The sequence below is a fragment of the Aulonocara sp. 'chitande type north' Nkhata Bay genome, linkage group LG5, assembly GCF_057382095.1.
Source record: "Aulonocara sp. 'chitande type north' Nkhata Bay isolate Kocher_YH1m ecotype deep benthic linkage group LG5, A_spYH_male_GT1.1, whole genome shotgun sequence".
Taxonomy (NCBI): Eukaryota; Metazoa; Chordata; class Actinopteri; order Cichliformes; family Cichlidae; genus Aulonocara; species Aulonocara sp. 'chitande type north' Nkhata Bay.
The window spans coordinates 35269805-35282073 of record NC_141348.1 but is presented as its reverse complement, the minus strand read 5'-3'; the positions used below and the strand labels follow the sequence as shown (position 1 = coordinate 35282073).

General features: G+C 37.2%; 2 protein-coding genes across 4 annotated transcripts in view; one reads left to right on the top strand and one right to left on the bottom strand.

The window, feature by feature from the left end:
• Positions 1-12269, bottom strand: part of igsf21a (immunoglobin superfamily, member 21a) — a 193188-nt gene that overhangs the window by 102759 nt on the left and 78160 nt on the right. The window lies entirely within an intron of this gene.
• Positions 7775-12269, top strand: part of LOC147331138 (uncharacterized) — a 43695-nt gene continuing 39200 nt past the window's right edge. Inside the window, exon 1 of the mRNA XM_086293198.1 lies at positions 7775-7870. The gene's annotated coding sequence lies outside the window, so the exon portion shown is untranslated. The remainder of the gene's footprint in view (positions 7871-12269) is intronic.

Sequence of the window (12269 nt, the reverse complement as noted above, 5' to 3'; positions counted from 1 at the left end):
ACAAACACAAAACATTTTGATTATTTAGGAAAGATGGAGAGAAGACTTAGAACTCAAACCACATATGTGGAAAGCTTTGCTAAATGAGGTATAGTTTGTTAAAGAGAATGACGTAAATGTGTTGGATGTAAATATGACTTTTTTCCACCAACAATCCATGTAATGTAACAAAATCTCTTTAATATTTACATCCTTACTGAAAAGGGCAATAATCAGATTACTGCTGACACGAAATGTAACATGATATGTAAATTATTTGAATATATAATCTCATAAAATAAAAATAAATAGATATATGACCAAGAAATTATTTGTTGGAGTTCAACATTTAGAAACTAATAATTCTGCTGCCTATTATAGCAGAAGGAGAAAAAACACCAAACTGAACTGTGTATAAAACTCCATCTTTACTTTAAATGACTAACGGCCAGCACAGGCAAATAATAATCAAAATTATTAGAGATGGAAATGTAATAAATGATCATTTTGCTTAATCTGAGACATTATGACAGAAAACTGAAGACAATGTTAAATAAAAAAGTACTTGTAGATGATAAAAAACTTTACAATACACAAAAGTCCTTCATCATTACTAAACAACAACAAAAAGTTAACTTCATTCATGATGAAGAATTGATTAAAACAAACTCAACAGCTAAAACTAAACTGAAAAACCACGAGTCAATTGCTAAGGTCTCATGACATTAAAAAAGGATTTGATTACACAGACACAATCTCCACTCTCTGAACACCCTTTGAGGCTCCCTGATGATAACTGCCTTGAGAATGGCTGGTGTGACTCACACCAAGTGCGAGAATGATGTCCTGCATGAATATCCTTTAGCCCCAGTGGGAGTGTGCTGTACCACTGTTGGGATGTCTTTGAATGTCTTGGACCTAGAGGTCAGCATCTCATTTTACACGGACAAAAATCTATTACAAAACCTATCTCTCTCCACTAGCATTAAACCCACAGGGGAAGAGAGGCTTTTCTCTAATTGTTTTTCCTTGGCTGCAGTTCTGGGCTGGTTGTGAGTGAACCCAGCCCACATTAAGGCTCTGATTGGTGATTGGGTCATTCAGGCCCATCATTTACACACTGCTATGTAGTGTGTGGTATTATTCATAGAGTTCTTTTTAAATTCTGGAAACAGCATGCTTTTGGCACTGAAATTGAAGTTTGCATTAATGGAACATTTTTAGTGTTACAACAAATAAAAGAACTCTAGCCTTCCACTACCAACTGCCATTTTCACAAACATTTAACAACTAATGTTTTAGGTGAGTTAAATAGCAACTGTTGGTTGATACACTGCAATCTAAACAGAGGCTGTTAAAACACATTTGCCACTGTGTCAGGAAGGACAAATGTGAATTTTAATTTCATTCTCAGTTACATTTTCATATAGCAAAACATTGAAATGCCATCAAGTCTGGATCTAATATTTTGTTATACAATCATCATCTAAATAAGATACAGGTTCTCTTATATCATATTAGAAGAAGAATGATTATAGTGGAATTATTATTAATTTATTATCTATCTTAATATTATTATTATTATTCCCTGATTTAAAAAAAAAAACATTTTTTGTGAAGAGTGGGGAAACCTCTTGACCTCTTCACTTGACTTGACTGAACATGACTGAAGTTCAGGAATATAAGGCTGGAGCATTTACAATTTTTAAAAGACGCTAACTAAAATGAGGAAATCTTCTTTGAGCTTTTATTTACATAGAATTCTTTTTTGTTGGAATTGCAACAAACCTCTGAACCAGAAAATATAAATCGTACTGACATTACATGTTTTTCACAACATTTTAACTGTCTTCAGTTTCCTTTAAATAAATGCAAACTTTTTTTTTTGTACATTTTCAAATCCAGTGAAAAGAATCTGCATGAGTGTTCAGCAGGAAGACAATCACACAACATTATCTCCCACGCAGTAAATTGCACTATTCTCGAAATGCTATATTTTCTCAGTGCAAAGGGCACCTCACTCCGCTCATCATGAGAAACGTCCCAAAAGAATAGAAGCAAAGGAATAATCCTGGAAAATGTGTAAAGGATGAAAGGATTGGTTAAAAAAAACAACACAAATATAAAAACCTCAAAAGTGATCAAAGAATCATTTGGATCATTTGGAAAGTAAACACTGAAGGCCATGCAAAATAATATGTGACCTACCCACATGTTCTGATAGGGCTTGTGCTCTTTTCTCTCTTGCTCTCTCTCATTCTCTTTTTGCTCTGTATGCATGCGTCTCACAGGTTACCACCCTGCTGGGGACTCTGGAGGCATGGTGTTCAACATGTGTTGCAGAGCTCATTGACACACAGACATCTGCTATTCATCTCCTCCACTCACCTGTGTTTTTAAGGACGTGCTCTTCCACTCCACTATTCCCAGCTCTTTCAGCTGTCGTCACAATAACATCAGGCTCAATTAACTACATGTTCCATTTAGCTTCCCTATGCTTACCCTATCCTCTTGTGTCTTTCTCCATTGTCTTCTTGTTTGTGGCTTTTTTGGAAATCCTTTAGACTTGGATTACTAGTCAAACAGTTCTAGGCACATTATGAAACAAAAGGATCAAAAATGTTTTTATGTTTTCACCAACAGTTGTACAGGATAAAAAGGGCTTTTGTTTTCCTAGAATACATCTTTGAAATTTTCCCATGATCTCTCTGAGTAGAGATCATGGGAAAATTCTTTTAGTGGGAAAAATTGTCCAGGATACAAAAAGTAAGGCTTAAAAGCTTTATGGTAAAAAAAAATTTCAGTGAGGGTCAGTCTTAACCAACGTTTACCCAAAATAATTTGCTGAGTAATCTACTGAACCACTGCCAGATGTTCCATCAGGTGTGTGAATCTGAAGTCATACTTTCTGGTAAATTAACAAATATGCATATAAACTTAATATACTTAATTACTTAATGACCAATTTGTTAGGTACATATGTCTAGGGTCAGAAAAAAGAGAAGGTAGCAAGTGAGCAAAAAGGCCTTATTGCCAGAGGTCAAAGGAGAAGGCTGCTGTGACCTGATAGTAATGCAACAGTAACTCAAATAACCACTCATTACAAACTACAAACTATAATAGCGCCTCTGAATACATTACATGTTAGACTTTGAAGCAGATAGGTTACAGAAGCACTGAGTGTCACTCCTGTCAGCTAAAAACAGGAAACTGGGGCTATAATTCACTCAGTTCACCAAAATTGCACAATAGAAAATTGGAAAAATGTTGCCTTGTCTGATTAGTCGTGATTTCTGCTGTAAAGTTTGGATGATAGGGTCAGAATGCAGTGTAAACAACTTTAAATGGATCCATTCTGCTTTGTATCAACAGTTCAGGGTGCTGGTGGCATAATGGTATGTAATGGTATACTTTCTTTGCACACTCCCTTAGTACCACCTGAGCATTTTTTAAATACCACAGCCTACCCGAGTACTGTTACTGATGGTGTTCATCCCTTTATGACTGTAGTGTACCTATTTGCCAATTGTTGCAGGTTAATGCAATCAAGTCACAAAGCTCAAATAATCACAGACTGGTTTAACCATGAAAAGGAGTTTACTGTATTCAAATTGATCTTCACAGTCACCACATCTCATTTCAATAGAGAAATTTGGGAATGTGTTGGCATGGGAGACTTGCATCATAGGCGTGCCCACAAGAAATCTTTAGCATATGTGCGATGCTATGATCTCAAAAAAGACCAAAATCTCTGAGCAATGTTTCCAGAACCCTGTTGAAAAAGGAGCAAATTAAGGCCGACAAAAGTCACCAGTGAGTTCTAAATTATTAGAACAACTACTACTGGTTTGTAGTACTGCTGTATTCCTCAGTAACAGTACACGTTGTTAAAAGATTACTATTGATTGCTAAAGAGCATACGGTTGAAGGACAGTGTGCCCTTGGGCCCCTTTTTAAATGAGGTTGGTGCCTTTTTTTTTGTCGTTGTTGTTGTTGTTGAAGGGATCAACAAAAAACTATGATCTAGAAAATGACCTGATTATTTTGAGGAAACACAGTAAAACAGAGCCTGCTGCAGTTCACATCATAACTGAATTGTTCTCTTTGGGAAATGAAGTACAAGCTAATACAGGAAGAAAATGTATAAAATGTTTATAAATGGCATAAAATAGATCAATTTTATCTATTTGAAGAAAGATCAAAGTTATCCACAATTTAAGCAGCCACATGCAGTGGTCTTTAGTTTATGTTGATAGTAGGTTAATAAATATAATATAATATATATATATATATATATATATATATATATATATATATATATATATATATATATTTGTATGCAAAAATATATATATATATTATATAGGATAATAGATCAATTAGTACCGTTTTTGTGCCAGGTACTCAATTTCTGCTGAAGTGATGGAATAGCAACCTGATCAACCTGAACTGAAAAAAAAGCACCAATAAATAGTGACATTACTCAGTTGATAACACATTTTAATGATTATTAATTTTAGTCTGATTAACATGGACAGATTGTCTCTGATACATAAGATAAAAGAATAATACACTAAGACTGATACTAAAATTTAAAATAGGGCCATTCATATAATTTTGTTAATTTACATTTTCACTACATAAACTCCAGCACAATAGTTGTTGGTGGGATAAAACTGTATCAACTACATTTGTACATTAATTTTGCTTCTCAAATAACAGATATGTTTCAGCACCACAGTGAAACTTCTTTAAAAGAATAACCAGCAGATGATAAAATACAGTTTTTATGTTATTATCTAAAAAATAGTCATTATTAAAGTCAGGTTTTGATTCCACAAATGTGTTTGTTGATCTCACAATATGTCTTGACTAAGCGCATTTGTTCAGGCTTACATGGAATAAAGCACATCTGGTGCTCTTATAAGGATTTATAATAGTAAGGCATTATATTTTGAATATAACTAAAGTGACTGTTCATAGTTCTAGTAATTAAGGAAAATGTCAGGTAGTGTTAGAAGTATGACTAAGCACTGTGTTTTCAATAATATTTTTGGATAAAGTACAAAGAGTAGTCAGGCACTGGCTACCCAGACAACACTGGAGGAAGTGCAGGATTATTATTATTATTTTGTTTGTCTTTGGCTGTTTTCCCTCTGTTGGAAATACATTGTACCCAAATAAACAAGTAAGCAAATAAATAAATAAATCACACACTAAATTGTTTTACTCCTTTCATGCCCCCAGGGGACCTCACAGTGAGTTGTGCTGCAGCAAAGTAGAGACCAATGCTAAAATTCCACTGGCATGAAAACGACTTCCTCCTCTAAAGCAAATGTCACAAAGAGGCTCTGGGCTCTGATCCACTCCTAATCACTAAGTAATCACTTTCTTGTTTGACACTTCTGTGATAGCAAAAAAAAAAGTGGAATTCTAAAATCTGGTATGATTCTGGTTGGGAGATTATGAGTTTTCAAGACATGTTGAAAATCTGAAGAGCTTCAGAAAGCCTTAAAAAAATGCCAAAGCAGAAGCCATGGTTTTGCAGTTTAAATTCAAATCTTACAATTCATGACTATTGTTATTAAAATATAATGAGGAAACCATCTGAAACGTCTCATCAACCATTATGTTGTTTCTTTAAAAAGATGTTTATTATTTTCCAGCATCATGCACACTGCTATACAGTGGGGCAAAAAAGTATTTAGTCAGCCACCGATTGTGCAAGTTCCCCCACTTAAAATGATGACAGAGGTCAGTAATTTGCACCAGAGGTACACTTCAACTGTGAGAGACAGAATGTGAAAAAAAAATCCATGAATTCACATGGTAGGATTTGTAAAGAATTTATTCGTAAATTAGGGTGGAAAATAAGTATTTGGTCACCTCAAACAAGGAAAATCTCTGGCTCTCACAGACCTGTAACGTCTTCTGTAAGAAGTTTTTCTGTCCCCCACTCGTTACCTGTATGAATGGCACCTGTTTGAACTCATCATCTGTATAAAAGACACCTGTCCACAGCCTCAAACAGTCAGACTCCAAACGCCGCCATGGCCAAGACCAAAGAGCTTTCGAAGGACACCAGGAAAAGTATTGTAGACCTGCACCAGACTGGGAAGAGTGAATCTACAATAGGCAAGCAGCTTGGTGTGAAAAAATCAACTGTGGGAGCAATCATCAGAAAATGGAAGACATACAAGACCACTGATAATCTCCCTCGATCTGGGGCTCCACGCAAGATCTCATCCCGTGGGGTCAAAATGATCATGAGAACGGTGAGCAAAGATCCCAGAACCACACGGGGGGACCTGGTGAATGACCTGCAGAGAGCTGGGACCAAAGTAACAAAGGTCACCATCAGTAACACACTACAACGGCAGGGAATCAAATCCCGCAGTGCCAGACGTGTTCCACTGCTGAAGCCAGTGCATGTCCAGGCCCGTCTGAAGTTTGCCAGAGAGCACATGGATGATACAGCAGAGGATTGGGAGAATGTCATGTGGTCAGATGAAACCAAAGTAGAACTTTTTGGTATAAACTCAACTCGTCGTGTTTGGAGGAAGAAGAATACTGAGTTGCTTCCCAAGAACACCATACCTACTGTGAAGCATGGGGGTGGAAACATCATGCTATGGGGCTGTTTTTCTGCCAAGGGGACAGGACGACTGATCCGTGTTAAGGACAGAATGAATGGGGCCATGTATCGTGAGATTTTGAGCCAAAACCTCCTTCCATCAGTGAGAACTTTGAAGATGAAACGAGGCTGGGTCTTCCAGCATGACAATGATCCAAAACACACCGCCCGGGCAACAAAGGAGTGGCTCCGTAAGAAGCATTTGAAAGTCCTGGAGTGGCCTAGCCAGTCTCCAGACCTCAACCCCATAGAAAATCTGTGGCGGGAGTTGAAAGTCCGTGTTGCTCGGCGACAGCCCCAAAACATCACTGCTCTCGAGAAGATCTGCATGGAGGAATGGGCCAAAATACCAGCTACTGTGTGTGCAAACCTGGTAAAGACCTATAGTAAGCGTTTGACCTCTGTTATTGCCAACAAAGGTTATGTTACAAAGTATTGAGTTGTATTTTTGTTATTGACCAAATACTTATTTTCCACCCTGATTTACGAATAAATTCTTTACAAATCCTACCATGTGGATTCATGGATTTTTTTTTTCACATTCTGTCTCTCACAGTTGAAGTGTACCTCTGGTGCAAATTACTGACCTCTGTCATCATTTTAGGTGGGGGAACTTGCACAATCGGTGGCTGACTAAATACTTTTTTGCCCCACTGTAACAGTTAATACTGTTTTCCAACCAACATCAGACCAAAGCAAATAGTATAGATTTGCCCGTGACACACTGTATAATATATATCTCAAATGAAACTCTATAATGTAACAGCAGGATGTCATTAATTCTACTGTCACGTGGAGAAAATACCTCAGTAAAATTAATGACCTCACAAGGTCTTTTTTGTATACAAACAGTTGTTGAATTCTCTGATTAATTAGATGCAAAGTATGCTTTTTATAGATACCTGGGGAGCTCTGGGACATGGTAACAGCGAGGAGGTATTATGCTTCCATTGCATTGCTGAATCAAAATTTCCTATTGTTGCCTCTGTCACTAGCAGCACAGGCTCTCTGACAGACACAAGAATGATCAGTCTCTATTGTTGCTATTAGCATTTGTGGATAACAAAAGAGACTCATCCTGTAGTTTGCTGACATGAAGTGTGTAATTATCATTCTGTGTATAACAGGCTGCTTATTTGCCCTAGTGACATCCTCAAAGGGAAGGTTGCTGTGCAGTGATCCATATCACCTTATCTCCCATTCCCCTGGGGGGCACCACATTCGGCATGGAGCAGCAGGCTAATAACGATGACAGAGGTTTGTACCACCGTTTAAAGAGGTGCATCTTTTTTTTTTTCAACAGTGGAGCATGTGTAACCATCTTTAAAGTAAAATGCAACTGATGTCCTTTAACATAGGTCAGTTACTCTGCTGTAGAAACCTTAAACCTTAAACTTTGGCTCAGCCAAAACAGTATACATAGAAAAGTTCAAATTCAACTATACTGGTAATAATAATGTATCTGAAAAAACTCACATTTAACATCTAATCTTGGTACAACTGCATTGAGCTGAAGATACAGAATTAGAAAAGACAATCAACATATCAGGAACGTAATAGCCCTAATGTGCATTTTGGAAAATGTTAAACTGCGTGGAAATGTGGTATCAAGTAATTACTTGGACTAATGATTGCAAAATTTATTATTAGACTGCATATGGCTCTAGTGGACCTATTTGAAACACAAATTGATTTTTCAACAACGTAAAAAGATTATATTTTAGTGTCTAAACAAATGTAAAATTCTTCTTTCTGATAGACAAAGGTTGAACCCAAGCACATAAGCAAGATGAAGGCAGGGTAATGCTCAGTCAGTCATTTTAATGGTATTATACACTCAAGCAGTTTACAAAGTAAAACAATAAAGTACTGCTGGGTAGGGATAACTGACTAAATAACACTTTGGGCATAAGCCCCATTAACATAAAAGCCACTAATAATAAATCTCTTCTATCTAACAATACTATGTGCACAGATGTAACAGGTAGACTTAAAGATAACCATCAAAAGTGATGCAGAGTAACCTGAATATTGGCTACAAACAGTATCAGACAAATAGAGAGTTTGCTATTGTTTAACAAGTAGGTTAATTCTCCCAGGTGCAGAATTATCCTGTGGGGAGATTTAGTGGATGATGGAAGCAATGTTATTTGCTCTCCAGGCTAGAGCCAAATCAGCACCATGGACAGAAGCCAGGAAAGCCCTTTGGCACAAACCTTAGAGCAGCACCATGGCCAGAGGTTTTGATAGAGATCTGTACTACTTTGTTGATGAAGCTTGTAATGCATGCAAAGATTTATGAATTTCTCAGTTCCGCAGAGCATGGCTAAATACAAAGATGAAAAGACTGTTAAAACATATGTAGAAAAGTACCGCGTATAGCCAAGATACCAGCCACTCAAAGTACCCTGAATAGAAATCTATAGGCCATTTCCCCCAATGCCAAAGACGGTGACTGCACTGCCCTTAACCCCCTAAACAAATTAACGCTAATAAAGACCACAGCTGAGGTTCACGATAGCTTCAGCTTTGTAGTGGCAGATAAAGGGACATCTATTCAATATTGTAGTAAAAATGCAAGTAGATGTGCTTTTTCCTTCTTACTTTTCATGGCTAAGCATGAATTATAAAATACAGCATATGTTCAGTGCTGTGGTGGCATGCATGGAAGACATATTATGAACATATTATGGCTCAACTGCATGGATTTGGATTAAGTATGTTTTTTTTTCTTTGTTGTATTTTGTTTTGCTTTATTTTGTGTTTTAGTCAAAAATAACTGCTCCGAAACTGGAACAGTATCTCTAAAAAGAATATGTTACTGAAGGAAACACTGGGTACTGCTTTTATTTTCTTCAAGAAACTTTTGTCTGCACTACCAATTTTTTTACAATTATTTTCATAAATTCTACCTTAGATAGACAGGCAGATGAACAGAGAGATTAACAAAAAGGCATACAGATAGCACACACACAATCATATACACGTCAATGGATGAGTGAAAAGGGAAGTTTTTGAACCTACACAATTACACTTGGGGATTAAACAGTTGGAAGTCAGGCACCCAATAACCCCACAGGAGTGTGCTGTGCGTACGCACTCTGTGAGCTCTCTTCTGAACTCAGAGATTCCAGTTGCCCAGGCAACCCTGTCTTGAAGGTTTTAAACTCAGTTTTAACATATGATGCCTCCTGTGTCTCTTCTCAGTCAAGAAAGCGGATTATTGGCTAGAAAAACACTCTTTTTTTTAGTCAAGTATCTGGTTAAATACATCCGACAGTAAACCAACTGACACACTGCCCTCAGGTAATGTGCTACCTATATTTCTTGCCTGGCTATGACAAGAGATAAGTCATTTGCATTGCTATTGTATTGTGCTTTAACACTGTCAGCAGCTTTAATGGGATTTGTCAAATGCTGGCCACGAGTAAATCTTGAAAAGACTAAGAGAAGCAGTGTAAGAGGTATTAGAATAAAGTGCTCAGAGTCAGCGCAGGAAGTGCTCTGCTATTAATTGTGAACACATTTCTTGCTACAAGTTAGATTGTATAGTTGTAGCCTGGTCAGTACTTTTCTTTCTGCAGATCGAATTCTATATTGCTAAATATAAACATCATGTTCCCCTCTAAGCAACTAAGCAAAGGCAGCTGGCCTATGTCCAAACACAGCTGGCAACACTACTGTAGACTTGTACATTTCTGTGCTGTTAAGATAATGACAGCATGTCAAGATGGAAATCTAAGTAGGTATATATAAATGACTTTCTCAATAAAAAATAAAAATGAAATCATTTTTTAAAAAATGAGCACACATTTGTAGAATGGGGAATATCTTTTAAAAAGTCGTGTTTTATAGTCTTTTTTAAAAATCTTTCAGAGAGAGTGGACTGGCTTACTGAAGGAAACCACTTGATGCAACCATAGCAACAAATCGTCCTATCTAACAAAATAGTGTCATTGTTCTATTAAGTACTCTAGAATATGAATATATTTCAGTCAAATAAAATGGTGCATAGCAAAACAGAAATGATTTCAGACAGTCCTGTGCTTGACAAACAAAAGACTCTACATGGAATATAAGCACGAGACATGGCAAAACCTTTTCTCTTAATCCTGAGCTACTAACCTCAACTTTAAACTACTTCTTTGCTTTCTCATAAACTAATTAATTCATTAATTGATTAAAATATGTAAGAATGGACAGCAGTCCGCCATGTTACCCCACCATCTTGAATCCAGTTGCTCAGATAATTCTAAGCAACTGGATTTTGCCTAATTACATTTTATGTACATGGCTAGAGACCGGCCACATACGCAGTGCACCAAAGGCGAAGGAGAACCAATCTAATTTTGCATTGCACAACATTTTAATTTGTGTCTACACCTTCAGACTCAAGATATTAAGGATCACACCTATGTTATCCCATTTGAGAAGGGTCCCCTTCATCGAAGAAGTGAGAACACAAAGGAAAGAGACAGCTTGAATGGCATCTTAATAAAATGTCACCCTGTCACCTCAAGCATCAGGGTCCAACATAAAAATGTGAATAAACCTGTTTATTTATTCCTGATATTATCAGAAGAGGGCAGCACGGTGGCATGGTGGTTAGCACTGTTGCCGCACAGCAAGAAGGTCCTGAGTTCAATTCCACCATCAGGCCGGGGTCTTTCTGTGTGGAGTTTGCATGTTCTCCCCGTGTTTGCGTGGGTTCTCTCCGGGTACTCCGGCTTCCTCCCACCGTCCAAAGACATGCAGCTTGTGGGGATAGGTTAATTGAATAATCCAAATTGCCACTAGGTGTGAATGTGAGTGTGAATGGTTGTCTGTCCCTATGTGTTAGCCCTGCGACAGACTGGCGACCTGTCCAGGGTGTACCCCGCCTTTCGCCCTATGACAGCTGGGATAGGCTTCAGCGCCCCCCGCGACCCTGAAAAGGATAAGCGGAAGCGAATGGATGGATGGATTATCAGAAGATTACAGATGTGATGCTTATAATATGGATATAGGCTAATATTACGCTACTAAGTTTGAGTGTCCTAAAAATTACACATACCTTCAGTTTTATTACACTCTGACATCATATGAGTGTTTATTCACTGTGGCAGTCCACCAATGTTAGATCCACTTCAAAGACAGTTTTACTAATGCTGGCTAACAGGAGCACTTATTGACAAAAAAGGATCAGAATATCCTAAACAACTCACTTCAGTCCCCAAACAAATGGTTGACACAATCATCATCATCATAATCTATTTATATAGCACTTTAAAAACACAATCGTAGCTATTCACTTCTCTTGTACAGTTTTTGGTTTAATATCTTGCTCATTTTGAATCTTTATGCTCCATTTGCTGCTGGAATGCATGAATTTCCCCAATCAGGATCAATAAGGGATTTTTATTGTATTCTATTTACAGTTACATCTGAGTCATAAGTTGAGTAAAAAAGCTTCCAGGTATATCATAACAATGCTTTTTTGCCTGGAAAGAACTTACAGATTTGTTTATGTGTTCTACACAGAAGTCATACGTTTTCTTATGTTTTTGAAATGATGAGCTACAGTCTGGTCTACAAGGGTTGATTTTAAGCATTCAAACAAATTGAAACAGCTGCAGTAGTTAACAACAATTTTCATTTTGGATATCAGTTGTATCCT